The sequence below is a fragment of the Silene latifolia genome, chromosome 3, assembly GCF_048544455.1.
Source record: "Silene latifolia isolate original U9 population chromosome 3, ASM4854445v1, whole genome shotgun sequence".
In the NCBI taxonomy this organism is placed as follows: domain Eukaryota; kingdom Viridiplantae; phylum Streptophyta; class Magnoliopsida; order Caryophyllales; family Caryophyllaceae; genus Silene; species Silene latifolia.
In genome coordinates this window covers 85,711,488-85,731,581 of record NC_133528.1, presented here as the reverse complement: position 1 = coordinate 85,731,581, position 20,094 = coordinate 85,711,488, and the positions used below count along the sequence as shown (strand labels likewise).

At 44.4% G+C, this 20,094-nt stretch overlaps 1 non-coding gene across 1 annotated transcript; it reads left to right on the top strand.

Annotated features, from left to right (window-relative positions):
* The first annotated feature begins 1,625 nt into the window (after positions 1-1,625).
* Positions 1,626-1,732, top strand: LOC141650323 (small nucleolar RNA R71). Its single transcript, XR_012546364.1, has one exon. It is a non-coding gene; the product is annotated as a small nucleolar RNA R71 (small nucleolar RNA).
* The last annotated feature ends 18,362 nt before the right edge of the window (positions 1,733-20,094 follow it).

Sequence of the window (20,094 nt, the reverse complement as noted above, 5' to 3'; positions counted from 1 at the left end):
AACGATCGGCCATCTGTACCGTCATGTTGGTAACTGCAAACCTAGTCAATTTCAACTTCCTAGCAAGACTCAAAGGCATAACGCTAATACTGGCTCCTAGGTCACATAATGCCTTCTCAATTGAGAAGGTACCAATATTACAAGGAACGGAAAAGCTACCTGGGTCTTCTAGCTTATGGGGTGTAGTATGGGTCAAATAAGAACAAGACTCCTCAGTTAGTGCGACAGATTGCACAGTTTCAAGTGACTTCTTTTTAGACAATAGTTGCTTCATAAATTTCATGTAAGCAGGCACTTGATTAACTAATTCAAGAAAAGGAACTTGTACATTTAAGCTACGGATAACATTTTCAAACTTATTAAATGATACCTGTTCCTTTGTCGGCACCAATCTCTCTGGATATGGGGCTGTAAGAAGTAGCTTAGCCCTCTCCTCTAGGTCTCTCATGCCGGCATCGGTGGATTTAGGCTGAAAATCCACTACCTTCTCTTTGTTGTAGCTTGACCCTTCTTCAGACCGTCTAAAAAATGAACCGTTAATCGTCGTCGGGTCATACTTTGGAACCGGGACTGACCCATCAGCACTTGGGTCTTGCCTCAATATTTTCGGAGTCGTCGTACCCCGAAACAAGTGATCCCTCAAATTATTGGGCATTGGAGGACGAAAAGGCTCAATATCAGCAGCGCTGTCAGTCGATCGACCATGTATGTCATTCGATCGACTGACTTCTACAGGAACAGAAGCTGTTTAAATTCGCGGACTGGTCGATCGACTGGGTATGTCAGTCGATCGACTGACATACCTGCTAATCGTCTTTTTCTTGCCATTATTCGTTACAGCCTTCTTCTTACTTGGTTCCGCCTCATCTTTTTCAGTAGCTTCCTCGAACATAGCGGGCCCATCAAGGGTAGACCCACTCCTCAAAGTAATGGCATTAAGGGTCTCTTTTTGATCAGTCTGCGTCGGTAAATGTCCCGGAGCTCGAGTTGTATTCTTGCTTGCCAATTGAGCAATTTGGCTCTCCAACATTTTCATCCCGGCCTCTCTAGCTTGAGACTCTTTCAGCAACAAATTTTTCAACTCATTGAAATCAGAACTTTGGGATTGCTGCTGAGGGGGCACATAATTCTGCTGCTGCTGCTGCTGTGGAGGTGGAGTCGGATTTAGGACATTTTGGCTACTCCACCTCAAGTTCGGATGGACATTCGGCTCAAAATAAGTGTTTGTCTGCCTATAATGTTGAAAGGCAGCACAAGACTCATTGGGATTAGGACAATGGTCTGAAACATGTCCCTCTCCTCCACATCTCTTGCAGACGAAAGGACCATCTGACACAGCATTCACCTGATAGATCCCTCCTTTCGAAGCTCCTCCTAACTCGTACTTATCAAATCTCGCCGTAAGAGCCTCTAATGCAGCTACAGAAGGGGATTCAGCACTCCTCCTTTGATTTCCCCTGGAATTTCCATACTCAGTTTTATGGGTGGCCAAATCATCAATAATTTTCCACCCCTTAGTCTCCCCAACATTTTCCTGGAATCTTCCATTAGCTGCCGCATCCAGGATAGCCCTCTGATCGTCATAGAGCCCATTATAAAATTGATTGCATAGGCTCCATTTTTCGAACCCATGGTGCGGAATAGTTCGCACCAGCTTCTTGAAACGGACCCATGCCTCATGAAAATTCTCATCAGGACCCTGTTTAAAGCTCGTGATCTGAGCTCTAATGGCATTCGTCTTCGAGGCAGAGAAATATTTCTTGTAGAATGCCATGGCCGGCGACTTCCAATCAGTGATCCCGTTAGCAACTCGATCCAGGTCTCGGTACCACTCCCTTGCAGCATCACGAAGTGAGAATATGAACATAGTTTCCTTCACCTGATCTTGGGTCACACCGGTTGGTGGGGATATGGAACAACAATAATCGATAAATGTCTCCATATGCTTGGCTGCATCTTCCTTTGCAGCTCCCCCGAATTGGTTTCTCTCAACCAAGTTGATATAGGACGGCTTTGGCTCGAATTTTTTATCCGTCCCTGGTAATGCGAATCCCTTATAGAGATTCTCAGCTGTCGGCTCAGAGTGACTGGCTATACTTCCTTCTTCAGCCATGTCTTGATATGTGACAGTCTCTGCTGAAGAAGTAGAAATAGGTGACGAAGGTGGATCTTCCTCAAAAAGCTCGTTCTCGTAGTAACTAGACAGAGTACTCAGCTCTTCCTCTGTCGGCAATACCCTAGATGATCGCCTCAACTCACGCAAAGTCTTCTCAATCTCAGGATTGAACGGTAGTAATTCACCACCCTGTGACCTGCGCATAAGAAGAAACTACAAGTAGAATATGAGAATAGTCTAAGGAACAGATGTCCTTTAAACTAAGAAAAAGACTAAAATTAAAACAACCAATAATTTTAAACAATTGCCTCCCCGGCAACGGCGCCAAAATTTGATGCCTGTCGTTGTGTGCACCAAAGATAATATTTATAATTTCAACTACAACTATAGATAGCGGTAGCAGGGTCGAACCACAGAGAGACGATGCAATTATTAGTCGTCTGATTTTAGTCTTAAAGTAACAGTGTGTGGGGGTTTGTTTGAATTGGTCTATAACTAAAGGCAATAAATGAAAAGTAAACTAAACTAAAAGATAGGAACAGATATTAAAAGGGTGCTAAGATGGTCGGTTCACTATAGTTTTGGCGGCAGTATACTAGGTAGGTCTAAAACAATCACGTGAGACGGGAAAATAAGAGGTCCTCTCGGTCCACTCTCACAGGTAGCATCTTTCGATCTCGCTACGGGTCCCTTATATCACTAATGCTAACTTTCGTCCTGAAAAGTGATTTAAAAGTCTAAATTAAGTCATCTTTCGATCTCATTAATCTAGTCGTCTTAATTAGGTAGGCTATCTCCCTTCCCTATCTTTCGATCTTTATTGGGTCGGTCAATTCCTAAACATTCAACTAGTCGCGTGCACTCGATTCGTCAAACATAACAATTAAATTAATTAAAACGAAACAAATCTTCACGTGGCCAGTCGATCGACCAGGGTGTGCGGTCGATCGACCGTGACGCGATTCCAGGTCTACTATTCTAATGCCGCCTACGCTACAGATTCTCTACATCCTAGCATAGGGTATTTAGCTACTCATGACTTTGATGAAAACAACAATAAGATTTAGGAATAAAACTACTGAATTCATGCTTGAAATAATTAAACAAACAAATAACATAAAACGATAATTTTGGCTTCGGGAAACTAATCTAGCAATTCTATACTATGAATGAAAATAAAGCAATAAAACTGAAATAAGAGAAGAAGAATACCGAATGGAATAGGAGGAAACCGAAAGTACGAATGAAAGTAAAGCAATAATACCGATTGTATTGAATAATTAAACTTAAATGCAAACGCTAATATTTCCCTAAAGTTTTCTGATAAAAGACTTGATTAAAAACTGACTAAAACTGAATAAAATATGAATGCTTATTCTGAAAACTAAAGCTACGTTATAAAGGAAGGGTACGCAACTCTTATTCCTAAACCTAATATACAATGGGCTTCGGAAATCTCGTTCTATTAATTCACGTCAGAATTAACGGTTTGGTCGATCGATCAAGGTGACCGGTCGATCGACTGAACTATGCTGAACAGTAGCTTCTGGAGATCGTGCATTGGTCGATCGACCATATGGGGCAGTCGATCGACCACCATAGCTGGTAGTCCGCTTCTAATTCTTCATAAAATTGTTTTTCAGGCCTCGAAATGCGCACCAAGTTCGTTTCTTGAGTAAATACTCCATGTCAAATGCAAAGTTAGATACTCGGGGACGGATTTGGCTCGAAATCTGCTCATTTCCGCAATAATCTGCAATATTACATGAAAATACGAAAGTAGACGAAATGGGGCAAATAGTAGCACAAACTACATAAATGAGCTCTGAAATGCGCGTAAAATGAGGTGTAAAACATCATATAAATGACACGCATCACAAGCCGTCACCATGCCTCGACGGACAAGCTGTCACACTCCTCTTTGGGGAAGATAACGTCAAACACCTCGATTATGAGGACATCATCAACATCGCCCTGAAAGACAATCAATTTGATCCAACCGCCTTGATCTCCGATACTGACCCGGAGAAAGCTACCCAAGGCTGGAGGAAGACCATCAAGTGGACCGATCGCCAAGGCCGCATTCTCAAGATAACAACTGGAGAAGGCCCTATGTTCAAGGAGGGAAGTGAAGAAGGATCTGAGTTTGAGTCTGAGTCGGAGTCAGAGTGTGTCATAGCTCCTAGCACTCCTGATGTCCCAGTCAAGGTCCCATTCCCACTATTTTATCACAAAGTCGTGGCTGACTCAGAGGCTGATTCTACTAGGGTCACCCCCACTCCCATGAAAGGTGACAACCTGGAGCCGGTTCCAGGGGCCACTTCCTATGTTGTGTCGCCTCTGACTGACCACAAGATGTCCGTCCTTTCCGAGCTTTTCGCTCGTGTCAACTTAATGAACGCTAAGTTTGCTTATGACTCGTCTCAATTTAACTGCAATGCGATTCTGAATGACTATGAGGAATTTGACTTGAGTGACTACCCACCTCACTTAGCCAAAGAACTTGACAAACGGGAAACCAGAACCCCCATCATTGAGGAGACCGAACCTATTAACGTAGGAACCGAAAATACACCTCAAGAACTTAGGATAAGGACAACCCTGGACCCCTCAGAAAGACAACAGTTCATTGACCTCCTCCACGAATACAAGGACGTATTCGCCTGGTCTTACAGAGACATGCCTGGGATTGACAGAGAAATCGCAGAGCACCGGATACCCATTAAACCCAGGGCTAAACTTGTGAAACAGAAGCTACGCCGGATGCGTCCTGAATGGGCCCTAAAAATCAAGGAAGAAGTGGACAAACAGTTCAAAGCTGGGTTCATCAAAGTGTCTGAATACTCGGATTGGGTGGCCAACATTGTGCCGGTACCAAAGAAAGACGGAAGAATTCGGGTTTGCGTCGACTTCAGGGATCTGAACAAGGCAAGTCCAAAGGACGACTTCCCTTTGCCACATGTGGACATTCTGGTGGACAATACTGCCGAGCATGTTCTCCTATCATTCATGGACGGATATGCTGGGTACAACCAGATTAAAATGGCTGAGGAAGATATGCACAAAACTGCGTTCACTACACAGTGGGGTACATATTGCTACACGGTCATGCCTTTCGGCCTCATCAACGTCGGAGCAACATATCAAAGAACCGCTACCACTCTCCTACATGATATGATGCACAAGGAGGTAGAGGTATACGTCGAGGACATGATCGTCAAATCAAAAGAACGGGACGGCCACATCAATGCCCTCCATAAATTCTTCGCTCGTCTGCGGAAATATAACATGAGACTAAATCCTCAGAAGTGTGCATTCGGGGTCACCTCCAGAAAACTCTTGGGACACGTCGTCAGCAAAAGAGGCATTGAGATTGATCCAACCAAAATCAAAGCCCTTCAACAAATGCCTCGGCCTAGGAACGTGAAGGAGATTTGGGGATTTCTTGGTCAGGTCCAATACATCAGCCGGTTCATTGCCAAGCTCACTATGATTTATGAACCAAAATTCAAGAAGCTTCGTGCCTCCGATCACACCGATTGGGACGACGACTGTCACAAAGCCTTCGACAGGATAAAGGAAATCCTATACAAACCTCCTGTCCTCATGCCACCTCAACCGGGGATTTCTCTATCCCTATACCTGACTGTTACCGACACAGCCATGGGAGCAATGCTGGCACAAACAGTTGGCAACGAAGAGCGAGCCATCTATTACATCAGCAAAAAGTTCATTGAGTACGAGACGAGATATACCCAACTGGAAAAGACATGCCTTGCCCTAGTATGGTCAACAAAGAAGCTGCGGCATTACATGCTCAGCTACACGGTCCACATCTACTCCAAGATGGACCCGGTTAAGTACATCTTCGAAAAACCCGTACTAAACGGAAGGCTGTCTAGATGGACACTGATGCTGTCCGAGTTTGACCTCAAGTTTGTACCCCTCAAGGTTATTAAGGGAAGAGCAGTTGCCGATTTCCTAGCAGAAAATCCCGTCAACGAGGATCTAGCGACCGACACATGGTCACTTCCTGACGAAGACATCCTTTGTGCCGACTCCGACGCATGGGACCTATACTTTGATGGTGCATCTAATCTGAGAGGCTTCGGGGTAGGAATCCATCTAATATCACCAGATGGAGAACATGTTCCAATCTCGGTCAAGCTAGACTTCGCCGTCACCAACAACGCCGCTGAATATGAAGCATGCCTCATCGGCCTACAAGCAGCCATCACACTTGGCATCAAGAGACTGAGGGTCCACGGCGATTCCTCGCTCATCATCAATCAGGTGTCCGGATCATGGAAAATCCGATCCGACGACCTTAGCTCCCTACCGAGCAAAGATCAATCAAGAGGCCGAGTTCTTCGACCAAGTCGACTACTTCCACTTGCCACGAGAGGAAAATCAATTTGTTGATGCCCTGGCAAAACTTGCCGCGCTCGTCAACATACCTGACGACATGACATCGATGCCCCTATGCGTCGAAAGAAGGAGCGAGCCAGCCCACATTTGTGCCATTATCGACGACGAGGAAAGCCATGATGAACCTTGGTACCAAGCCATCCTCAATTACAAAACCAAAAACGAATTCCCTCCCAACTCTGATCAAAGAGGACAAAGAGCCATCCGTTTACTTGCATCACAATTCGTGATAAACCAAAATCAACTCTACAAAAGAACACCCCAAGGAATTCTCCTCCTTTGCATTGACCATCACAAAGCCAAGAAAGTTATGGGAGAGGTTCACGACGGAGAATGTGGCCCTCACATGAGTGCAATGATGCTTACACGGAAAATCATGCGGCTCGGTTACTACTGGACCACCATGGAAGCCGATTGCCGTAACTACGTCAAACATTGCCACAATTGCCAAATCTTCGCCAACATACAACACATACCACCATCCCTCTTATACACCATGACATCACCCTGGCCTATCTCAACCTGGGGCATCGACATCATCGGGAAAGTCAACCCGATAGGCACCAAGGGGCATTGCGTCGTCCTCGTCGCCATCGACTACTTCACCAAATGGGTGGAAGCGCAGTCATATGCAGTCTTGACCGCCAAACAAGTGGCCAAGTTCATTAAAAACAACATCATCTGCCGATATGGGGTACCCCATGAAATTATCAGCGATCAAGGCTCTCACTTCTGGGCGGAAACTCAGGCTTTGCTGGACAAATACAAGATCAAACGACATCGATCATCCCCCTACCGTCCCCAAACTAACGGAGCGGTGGAGGCAGCGAACAAAACTCTTGTCACCATTATCAAGAAAATGCAAGACAACTACCGCGATTGGCCGAGCAAACTCCCATTCGCGCTCTGGGGATACCGAACCTCCATTCGAACACCGACGGGCTCCACACCCTTCTACCTAACATACGGTATGGAGGCGGTTCAACCGGTAGAGTTAGAGGTCCCTTCTCTACGCATCCTACTGGAAAGTCAAGTCCCTGAGGCGGAATGGACCCGTCGAAGGTACGAACAACTCACTCTTCTAGACGAACGGCGACTCAACGCCTTGCACAACGTCCATCTATACCAATGACGTATACAACGGGCATTCAACAAGAAGGTCAAACCCAGAAACATCCAGGAGGGCGACTTGGTCCTCAAGTCAGTCCGAGCACCATTGTCCATCGATCCGAGGGGAAAATTCAAACCCAACTGGGCCGGGCCTTACCTGGTCAAGAAAATACTTTCGGGGGGCGCAGTGAGACTGAGTGACCTAGATGGGGAGGAATTTACAAACCCGACCAACCTAGACCAGCTCAAGAAATACTACCCTTGAACCATAGCAACCAACGACCTAGCCTAGTTTTACAACTAGCATCGACCTCAACCTCTTTTCAAGTCAAGTTCCTCAACGTGTTCTGATTTGAATTTGCATGTTTTATCGAGTCTAAGCTGCGGCACCTTGCCCGTTTCAAATGTCCTTTGATCCGTCAAAGGCAACGTCCATTTGCACTAAAACAAAACAAACATCCCTGAACTACGAGCATGGTTTGATTTCACCTCTTCAGGTGAATACGTAAGCAGTCCCTCTTATGCCTGAGGGATACAACCACAAAACCCAATTCAAGTTCACAAAACATTTCGAACTACGATCATGGTTTGATTTCACCTCTCCTGGTGAATACGTAGGCAGTCCTTTCTTACACAAGAAGGATACAACCATCCCCACAATCAAAAAACAACCATCCCCACAATCAAAAACACCAATCCCCACATACAAAAGAAAAACATTCAAAAAAAAAACGAAAAGGGAAAACCATTCCCTTTCCCACCAAAATTCAAAAGTGAGCCTTTCTCCCTTTCCACAAAATACCACTTTCCCTAGTGCAAATGTTTAGGACGATTCAAATTGAATTGCCTTTACCAAATGGATGGAAGAAACAAGCGTTCACTACTCGACGTCTCCCGTCGGACCAGTCCTGGTCTCACTAGGAGTCGCCGCCAGCGCAGACACCACCACCTGCTCAGGCTCCCTCTCCGGAGAACTCTCCAGCGTCTCCTCCTCCATCACGACGCGAACCTCCTCCGCCGCAGCCAACTGAGACCTGAGGGAGGCAATCTCCGCGTCTCGACTCCGCAGCTCGTCCTCACGACGCCTCAAGTCCTGGTCCCGACGGATGATCCCCAGCTCCTGGCCCGCGATCATCGATCTGGCTGCCTCCAACTCAGCACGGACCCGAGCAAGCTCCGCCGGATCCGCAGTGCCCTACAAAACACAATAACAGATCCTCAAGATCTAAAAACGTGAAATACAACACACAAAAACAGCACACAAAACGAACCTGAGAAAGCCGAGCCTCCCTCGTAGCCAGGTCACCAGCAAGCGCCCATTTTTCGATTCTGATTTGATATGGGGCCAAACTTTGGCTCCTAATTTTCCATGACCCACCCTCTTGATTGATCATAAGGGACGAGTCTCCATGTACTAACAACTTCTTCACACCCAAGTCTAGAGCAATGCGTAAACCAAGCAAGCATGTTTTATATTCAGCGGCGTTGTTTGTGACATTGAAATCCAGTTTGATGGAAATGGGCACGTGTTCACCTGCTGGCGAGATAAGAAGTATACCCACTCCATATCGTATATAGTTCGATGCTCCATCGAAATACAAATCCCATTTGTCATTCTCGACGTGTACCACGTTTTCGTCGGGGAATAACCAAGTGACAATGACTTCTGTTTCTTCGATTGGGTTATCGGCGAGGAAATCGGCGACCGCCCTTCCCTTGATCACCTTCAAAGGTACATATTTGAGATCGAACTCTGATAACATGAGGGTCCATCTCGACATTCTTCCATTTAGCTCTGGTTTTTCAAACAAGTACTTGATCGGATCCATTTTTGAGTAGACACTCACACTGTAGCTAAGCCTGTAATGTCTTAATTTCTTTGTTGCCCAGACCAGGGCCAGACACGTCTTTTCAAGAGGTGTGTACTTTACTTCATAGTTTAAGAACTTTTTACTGATGTAGTAAATAACTGTTTGGGCTAACATAGCCCTCATTGTTGTATCCGTAACAGTTAGATATAGCGATAATGGCAGCCCGCCTATTGGTGGGCTCAAAACTGGTGGAGAAGAAAGTATGTACTTCCTTTACTTTATCAAATGCGGCTTGACACTAGTCATCCCACATAACATGTTCTCCGACCTTCAGTTTCTTAAAGATCGGCTTACAAATCATCGTCAACTTCGCAACAAAACGGCTTATATATTGACCTCTTCCTAGGAAACCTCGAATTTCTTTCTCGGTCTCGAGATGGGGCATTTCCATAATGGCTTTGATCTTTGATGGGTCTAATTCGATGACACGGTGGCTAACGATATGACCCAACAGTTTGCCAGAGGTGACCCCGAAAGCACACTTTTGTGGATCCGGTCTTATGTTGTACTTCCGCAATTTTTGAAATAATTTTAGTAGTGCTCCAAGATGGCCACTACGCTCCTTTGAATTAACTATCATGTCATCGACATAAACTTCAACTTCCTTGTGCATCTTATCATGTAGCAACGTCGTTGTTGTTCTCTGGTACGTTGCCCCAGCATTTATCAAACCGAAAGGCATTACTGTGTAACAATAGGTTCCCCATTGTGATGTGAATGTTGTCTTACTCATGTCTTCCTCGGTCATCTTAATTTGATTGTAACCGGCATATCCATCCATAAAAGATAGTAATGCATGATTCATGGTATTGTTAACCAAGATATCGATGTGACGTAATAGAAAGTCGTCCTTCGGACTAGCTTTGTTCAGATCCCGAAAATCCACGCACACGCGAACTTTACCGTCTTTTTTCGGTACTGGTACTACATTGGCAACCCAATCCGAATATTTTGACTCTTTGATGAACCCGACTTTGAGTTGTTTATCAATTTCTTACTTAACTTTTAAAGACCATTCCGAACGCATTCTGCGTAGCTTCTGCTTTACTGGTTTGAACCTCGGTTTGATCGGAATCCTGTGTTCTGCAATTTCCCTATCAATTCCCGGCATGTCTTTGTAAGACCATGCGAAAACATCTTTGAACTTAAACAGCAGGTCAATAAACCTTTGTCATTCTACGGGGTCTAAGGTAGTACCTATCTTAAGCTCATGTGGTTCTAAGGTGGTTGTAATACTCCGTATTTATAAGTCTTGGGGTACTCTATCGAGTAGGCCTTACTCTGTCGAGTAAGGGTAAGTTGCGAAATAAAATAGTTTCTGACCTGTTGGGTACTCGATCGAGTAGCTGGGGTACTCGATCGAGTAGGGGGTACTCGATCGAGTATCCTTGGGTACTCGATCGAGTAGCCGGTTTTACGGGGGATTTTCTCGGGTTTTGTTAATTATGCGATTAAGGTATTTAAGCTTCGTCGTCATTATTCTAAATCACTTTTACAAAACCTAAATTTCTGTTTAAGAGAGAAAGCAAACAAGTTCATCTTCTTAATCGCATTCTTAGCAATTTCCGGAGTTCAGACGGTCAGTTCTTGTCGTTGTTTATACCGTTGAGTTCCTTGCGTCGAGGGTAAGATCTATGTACCCTTTTATTTGTCTTTCCTTTGTTTTGATGAAACCCTAATTTAGAGATTGGGGGTTTTATGTGTAGTATGTGATGTGGTAGCCTTTATGTGTTGTATGATAGGAGGAGGGTTCATAGAAGAGGCTTTTTGATTCAGCTGTAGAGACCGTCTGATTGTATGCATATCAGGTAGGATTTCCTACTCAGTATTAATCCCATAATGGGATATTGGTTGATGTATTGTATTTGGTTGTTTGATATAATAATTGTGATTGTGATTGTGGTTGTGATCGTTGTTGATGGTTCTCGAGATGCGTTCTCGGCTGAGTGGGGTCACTTGCGGGAGTGGCTTCACGCCCTAGTTTCGCCTTCTATGGAACCCGCCACAGAAGGGATGTGCACATTAATGGACAGGGTTATCGCTCACTGTTATGTGGAGCGGGGATTTGGTGGGTACGGCTGCGGTCCCCCACTGGCAGGACTGGTCCAGTGGACAGTCAGTGATTGAGATGGTTGGATTTGGCGTGATTGTGTGTGTGGCAGTTAAGTTGTTTGTTTACCTTATCATTATTGTTTATATTACATTGTGTGATTAGTACTGACCCCGGTGTTGTTTTGTAAACCTGCGGTGATCCATTCGGGGATGGTGAGCAGATATTGAGCAGGTATTGAGATGAGTACTGGGATAGCTGGGATGCCACGACATGATGATAGGAGTCTTCCGCTGTAGCTTTTAGTTTATTTACATTTCAGTTAGAACAGTCATTTGAGCACAATGTATCGTACTTTTGGTTTGGTTTGAGGATTGTAACTATTCGCTAAATTATTTATAATAAACGTTGTTTCTGCATTGTTGTTTGATTATCATTGCCTCGGGTAACCGAGATGGTAATGTCTTCATACCTGAGTGGTCCTGGTAAGGCACTTGGAGTATGGGGGTGTTACAAATGGTATCAGAGCGACGATCCTGAAACCTGTAACCAATGAACCTAATGAACATAGAGAGTCAATTAAAGTGAACCCGGGGTAAAAGTTGTAGGAGCTAATGCAAAGGCTTGGGAGACGTCCTAAAGTCGCGGGGTCGCCCTACAACTTTGAACCGGTCACATGGGGGAAATGTTTATCGAGTCGTATGTGTGTTTGGTTAACTTGTGTAAGAATGTGATGAAATGTGTTGATTGTTGGATGTTCGAAGTTGAAAGTTGAGAATGTGAAAGAAAAGTGATGGTATATAGAAATTTGTTGATGGAATGATAGCATGTTGAATGTTTTACAATGTGGCAATTAATAGCATGATGAAATAATCTCGTAAATAGTAGAAAAGATGCGTAGCATGATTATTATGATATAATGTGGTTTATAAGTTTAGCATGTTAGCATATGACATAGCATGCGGGTAGCGTTTCTGAATTAGTATGACTCGATCGAGTGGGACTGACTTGATCGGGTGGGTTTTTGATAATTTTGAATCCAGAATCGAGTTTTGGGGTACTCGATCGAGTAACTAGGGGTACTCGATCGAGTAGGGGGCCACTCGATCGAGTAGCCTAGCTACTCGGTCAAGTATGTTAGAGATCGAAGGTCTCCTTTTTGGGTCGATGTTTGGGTACTCGATCGAGTATGTAGGGTCACTCGATCGAGTAGCCCGTTACTCGATCGAGTATGTTTGGGCACTCGATCGAGTAGGTCCTGGGTGGCGTGTTTTCGTGTTTTGAAGTTTAGTACGTGTGTTCATATCTACCCTTTCTTATATGTATAGTTTCAAGATGCCGCCCAAGAGAACTGCTTTGTATACGAGAGCTAAGCTTATGACCACGGATGACATAGTTAAGATGTTAGAGCACCAGGATGCTCTTACTGAGACCCTAAAGAAAGTGAATGAGGATAAGAATAAGGAGAAGGAGAAGGAGGTTGATCATTCTAAAATCAGCCTCTACATAGTGAGGTTTAACCCGAAAGAGTACAAGGGGGTTGGGGAACCTAACCTTCTTGATAGTTGGCTGAGAGAGATGGAGAACATATTGGATTTAGTTCACTGTCCTGATGAGATGAGGGTGGAACAGGCTGCGTTCTATCTGAGGGAGGCAGGCAGGGCAAGTGGTGGGATACAATGAAAGTGAGTGCCAAGGAGATATATACAAACCAAGGGTTATCTCGCTATACCTTGGGAGGAGTTTCGTAGGGGTCGTGAGGAAGGAGTTTGTACCGAACATGTGAGGAGTAAGTTGAGAGAAGAGTTTGATGGTTTTAAGATGACCGCCGAGATGTCTGTGGCGAGTACTACAGTCTGTTCAATGAGAAGTCTAGGTATGCTGAGGATATGGGTTTGAGTGAGGAGAATCTAGCATTGAGGTTTGAGAGGGGGTTGACCCCTAAGATAATGGATAAGTTACCCGTGGGAGTCCTTACTGATGTTAAGGAAGCTTATGAGAGGGCTGGGAGAGCTGAGAGGTTGGTGGAGATGGCTCAGGAGAGGTTAGGTGGTGAGAAGAGGAAGTCTGAGAGCGAGGGTGGTGGCCAATCTAATCACAAGAAAGGCAACCACAATCGATCTAAGGGATTTTCTTCTGGGTCCGGGTTCGATCTTTGGGGCTTCCTTTGGGCGTGGCCGTGGAAGTGTGAGTAATAGTTGGGGAGTGACCTGCTATGGTTATGGTGGTGTAGGCCACAAGAGACATGAGTGCACAAGTGCACCGGGATCTTTCCAGAGACCTGCACAGAGCTTCGCGAGCAACAGACCGGCTGGATCATGGCCAAACCGGGGAGGTCAGAGTTACCAGAGTGGAGGCAACCGCAACGGCGGTAATTCTTATCAGAAACCACCAGAGAACAACAACAACAATCAAGGGTCGGGTGCTAAGCCGACCACATCAGCCAGTACTGTCCAGGGAGGTGGGCAGAAGACCAGTGGCAAGTTATTCATGATGGAGAAGAAAGCAGCTGAGGAAGATGCGCACGTTATCACCGGTACATTCCTTGTTAATGGTATTCCTACCTTTGTTTTGTTTGATTCGGGGGCTTCTCAGTCGTTTGTGTCTTCGAGTCATGTTAAACAGTTGGGTTTGAGGGTATATGAGTCTGTTAGTGAGCAAGTTTTCATACCTTCGGGTGAGTCTGTATCTTGTGGGAGATTGTTTAGAGATCTATCTATGATAGTTGGGCAAGTTGATTTCCCTGTAGACTTGCTAGAGTTTCCTTTCGACGGTTTTGAGATGATAGTTGGGATGGATTGGTTAGGGAAGTATAAAGCTAAGATAGACTGTCATCAAAAGAAAGTGTCTTTAAGAGGTCCTAAGGGTGTTAGTGTGTCTTATCGTGGGTTTCTAGTCAAACCCAAAGTTAAGTTGATTGCAGCTGTCACCTTGAAGTCTTATCTGAGGAAGGGGTGTCCTTTGATCTTATGCCATGTGAGAGATGACCGGATAGAGAGTCCGACAGTTGATGAGATACCAGTGGTGGGAGAGTTTGCAGATGTTTTTCCAGAGGAGATTCCGGGGTTGCCACCGAAGAGGGAGATAGATTTCACCGTGGAGTTGAAACCAGGGACGGGGCCAATCTCTAAGGCACCGTATCGTATGGGTCCTAAGGAGATGGAGGAGCTTAGGAAACAGTTGGATGATTTGATAGAGAAGGGATACATTAGACCAAGTGTATCGCCGTGGGGAGCACCAGTTCTTTTCGTGAAGAAGAAAGATGGGAGTTTGAGGTTGTGCATAGACTACAGGGAGCTGAACCGAGTGACGATAAAGAACAAGTATCCTTTGCCAAGGATTGATGACCTTTTTGATCATTTGAGTGGTGCAACAGTCTTTTCTAAGATTGATTTGAGGTCGGGGTACCATCAGGTGAAGATTAGAGAGGTGGACATACCGAACACAGCTTTCACGTCGAGGTATGGCCATTATGAGTATGTGGTGATGCCGTTTGGGTTGTCTAATGCGCCGGCAGTGTTTATGGATTTGATGAATAGACTTTTCAGACAGTTCTTGGACCAGTTTGTAGTGGTGTTTATCGATGATATCTTAGTCTACTCTAAGACTAAGAAGGAGCATGAGGAGCATTTGAGGATCGTGTTGCAGACTTTGAGGGATCATGAGTTGTATGCTAAGCTGTCCAAGTGTGAGTTCTGGTTAGAGAAAGTTGCGTTTTTGGGGCATGTAATCTCTAAAGATGGAGTAGCTGTGGATCCGGCGAAGATAGAGGCAGTAACCAAGTGGGAAGCACCAAAGAATGTTGTTGAGGTTAGGAGTTTCTTGGGTCTAGCTGGATACTACAGACGGTTCGTGAAAGATTTCTCCAAGATAGCTAGACCTATGACAGCATTGATGAGAAAAGAGAACAGGTTCCGTTGGGATGAGAGTTGTGAGACGGCGTTCCAAACATTAAAGGAGCGTTTGACCACAGCTCCTGTCTTAGCATTGCCTGAAGGGAGTGAGAACTTTGAGGTTTATACAGATGCCTCGAATAATGGGTTGGGATGTGTGTTGATGCAGAATGGTAAAGTGATTGCCTATGCTTCTAGGCAATTGAAGCCTTATGAGGAGAACTACCCCACTCATGATCTGGAGTTGGGTGCGGTGGTGTTTGCTCTCAAGATTTGGAGACATTACCTTTATGGAGCAATCTTTAAGGTATTTTCGGATCACAAGAGTCTCAAGTACATATTCACGCAGAAGGAGTTGAACATGAGACAGAGGAGGTGGATGGAGCTGATTGGCGATTATGACATGGAAATCATCTACCATGAAGGGAAGGCCAATGTTGTAGCTGATGCTTTGAGTAGGAAGAGTGTACATTCTCTGTGTACAGCTCTATCTTTGATGAGGCTGAGAGATGAGGTAGCGAGTTTTGGGATACATATGATGCAGAAAGGAGATGCCATGGGTGATATGACAGTACAGCTTGAGTTTTATGATGACATTCGAGGTAAGCAGGCTTTGGATCCTAAGATAGTTGAGTGGAGAGTCGAGTAGAGAAAGGGACAAAGTGTCCCGCTTTTCTATTCATACAGATGGTAGTTTGAGGTTTGACGGTAGGTGGTGTGTTCCTAATGATGAGGAGTTGAAAAAGACTATCATGACAGAGGCACATTGTACAGCATATTCAGTTCATCCAGGTGGAGACAAGCTATATAAGGATTTGAAGAAAACGTTTTGGTGGCCTGGGATGAAGAAAGAGACAGCTGAGTTTGTGTCCCGTTGTTTGACATGCCAGAGAGTTAAAGGGGAACAGCGACGACCACAAGGTAAGATTCAGTCTTTAGAGGTACCGGAGTGGAAGTGGGAATCCATTTCCATGGATTTCATTGTGGGTTTGCCAAAGAGTCAACAAGGTAACAACATGATTTGGGTGATAGTGGATCGTCGACCAAGTCGCTCACTTTGTTCCAATGAAAGATACATGGACTAAGGCACAATTGGCTATGGCCTATCGAAAGAACGTGCTTAAGTTACATGGAGTCCCTAAGGACATAGTGTCTGACAGAGATGCGAGGTTTATATCGAGGTTTTGGAAAGAATTGCAGGAATCGTTGGGAACAACTTTGAAGATGAGTACAGCATTTCATCCTGCGACAGACGGGCAGACTGAGAGAACAATCAAGACTCTTGAGGATATGTTGCGAGCTTGTGTGATGGATTTTGGTGGTAGCTGGGAACAGAGGTTGGACTTGATAGAGTTTTCTTACAACAACAACGGCTATCACACCAAAGTATTGGTATGGCACCGTTTGAGGCTTTGTATGGGAGGAGATGTAGGAGTCCAATCTGTTGGGACGATAGTCTTTGAGGCAAAGGGTTTTAGGACCAGAGATGGTACATGAGATGGTGGAACAGTTAAGATGATCGGGGAACGGATGAGAGCACTCGGACAGAGCGAGAGTTATGCGGATCTACATCGCCGGGATATAGAGTTTCAGGTTGGGGATAAGGTTCTTCTGAAAGTGTCTCCTATGCGTGGGGTTATGAGATTTGGGAAGAAGGGCAAGCTGAGTCAGAAGTTCATCGGTCCTTATGAGATCTTAGAGCGAGTTGGAGAGGTTGCTTATCGTCTGGCTTTACCTGCTGCTTTAGAGAGAGTGCATAATGTGTTTCATGTATCGCAGCTGCGAAAGTATGTGAGTGACCCGTCACATGTGTTAGAGGCAGAGAGCTTAGAGCTAGATGAGTCCTTATCATATCTTGAGGTACCTAAGCAGATTTTTGACCGAAAGGTTAGAAAGACTAGGAGTGGTGAGACAGTTCTGCTCAAGATCCTTTGGTCTAACCACGAGACTGAGGAAGCCACATGGGAGGCAGAGGATATCATGAAAGAGCGTTACCCTTTCCTTTTTGATCAGATATGTATGGTTACGGGGACGTAACCTTGTTTCTTTTAGGGGGGTAGGAGATGATCGCGAGCAGTTTTTAAGAGTTTCATACCCCTTTTTGTATGTTGTGTCGGGATGAGTTGGGTTAGTATCATGTTTTTGTTGAATTTTGTTTTGGTTGTGAGTCGGGAATGTTATGGGAGTACCTTTGTTTAGTGGTGGTTTGAACTTCGGGGACGAAGTTCCTTTTAAGGAGGGAAGACTGTAATACTCCGTATTTATAAGTCTTGGGGTACTCTATCGAGTAGGCCTTACTCTGTCGAGTAAGGGTAAGTTGCGAAATAAAATAGTTTCTGACCTGTTGGGTACTCGATCGAGTAGCTGGGGTACTCGATCGAGTAGGGGGGGTACTCGATCGAGTATCCTTGGGTACTCGATCGAGTAGCCGGTTTTACGGGGGATTTTCTCGGGTTTTGTTAATTATGCGATTAAGGTATTTAAGCTTCGTCGTCATTATTCTAAATCACTTTTACAAAACCTAAATTTTTGTTTAAGAGAGAAAGCAAACAAGTTCATCTTCTTAATCGCATTCTTAGCAATTTCCGGAGTTCAGACGGTCAGTTCTTGTCGTTGTTTATACCGTTGAGTTCCTTGCGTCGAGGGTAAGATCTATGTACCCTTTTATTTGTCTTTCCTTTGTTTTGATGAAACCCTAATTTAGAGATTGGGGGTTTTATGTGTAGTATGTGATTTGGTAGCCTTTATGTGTTGTATGATAGGAGGAGGGTTCATAGAAGAGGCTTTTTGATTCAGCTGTAGAGACCGTCTGATTGTGTGCATATCAGGTAGGATTTCCTACTCAGTATTAATCCCATAATGGGATATTGGTTGATGTATTGTATTTGGTTGTTTGATATAATAATTGTGATTGTGATTGTGGTTGTGATCGTTGTTGATGGTTCTCGAGATGCGTTCTCGGCTGAGTGGGGTCACTTGCGGGAGTGGCTTCACGCCCTAGTTTCGCCTTCTGTGGAACCCGCCACAGAAGGGATGTGCACATTAATGGACAGGGTTATCGCTCACTGTTATGTGGAGCGGGGATTTGGTGGGTACGGCTGCGGTCCCCCACTGGCAGGACTGGTCCAGTGGACAGTCAGTGATTGAGATGGTTGGATTTGGCGTGATTGTGTGTGTGGCAGTTAAGCTGTTTGTTTACCTTATCATTATTGTTTATATTACATTGTGTGATTAGTACTGACCCCGGTGTTGTTTTGTAAACCTGCGGTGATCCATTCGGGGATGGTGAGCAGATATTGAGCAGGTATTGAGATGAGTACTGGGATAGCTGGGATGCCACGACATGATGATAGGAGTCTTCCGCTGTAGCTTTTAGTTTATTTACATTTCAGTTAGAACAGTCATTTGAGCACAATGTATCGTACTTTTGGTTTGGTTTGAGGATTGTAACTATTCGCTAAATTATTTATAATAAACGTTGTTTCTGCATTGTTGTTTGATTATTATTGCCTCGGGTAACCGAGATGGTAATGTCTTCATACCTGAGTGGTCCTGGTAAGGCACTTGGAGTATGGGGCTGTTACAGTGGTTCCCATGCACATTGATAGTTTCGGTATCTTCGATCACCGAGTTTCTTTGGTCATATTCTTCTAAACCTTTAACCAATTGTGGAGGTGGTTCCACCTCTTCTTCATCTACTTCAACCTGTTCGCCTTCGGCCTCTTTCTCAATGTCACTACTAAAATAATTATTTTCAAAAATTAAATTGCAATGTAGATAAAACAAGTCGTAAGCAAACTGGTTCATCGTATTATTATTAATTTGAAATTGCGCGAAATGCGCTAACATTTGAGCCAACTGATCAGAGGTCAGTGGCGAGACAACAGAGGTACTTGGGACAGGCCCCAGGATACCGGAATTAGAAAGGGGTGCCTTGAAAGGAAAGACTTGGGAGGGGGTGGGTTCGACACCCGACCCCTTAGACTCAAACTTAGGACTCGGACTCGGACTCAGACTCAGACTCGGAACCGTCATCCAGTTTGAACATTTCTTCTTCTAAGTTCATAGGGAGTTCATCTTGGACCGGAGCATAGGTTCTGTAGTTCTCATAATGGATGCTCTCTCCCTGGGAGAGCTTCAGTTGATCTTCAATAAGTTTGAACCATTTTTTTAGTTCAGTCACTTCTAGTGGGGTAGTCACAATGTTTTTGTTAGGTTCATATACCTATTATTAGACTCTTCTAATAGTGAACTAATTAACATATTAACTCTAGTTCATTTAGATCTAGTGCATGCATAACTAATTAAGAGATTAAATAAGAAAAACAATGTTCCTTACATTGTTATATGTCTCGAAATAATGGGCACAAATAAGGTCACCTTCCTTATTTGTTCTTGAGCTTAAATGTAATGGATGATCCTCCTTAATCCCAAATATAGAGATCCTCCTTTGATTGCACCCAAGACAAATCCCTTAAACAAATATATTAACTAACTAGATTAATATACTAGTATCCTTAAAATAATTCTAATAATATTCTTATTACTACACTAGTAATCTAATATTGTGATTAAAATTTTGTTGAACAATATTCATGTATTCTAAAACAAGTTTTAGAGAGAAGT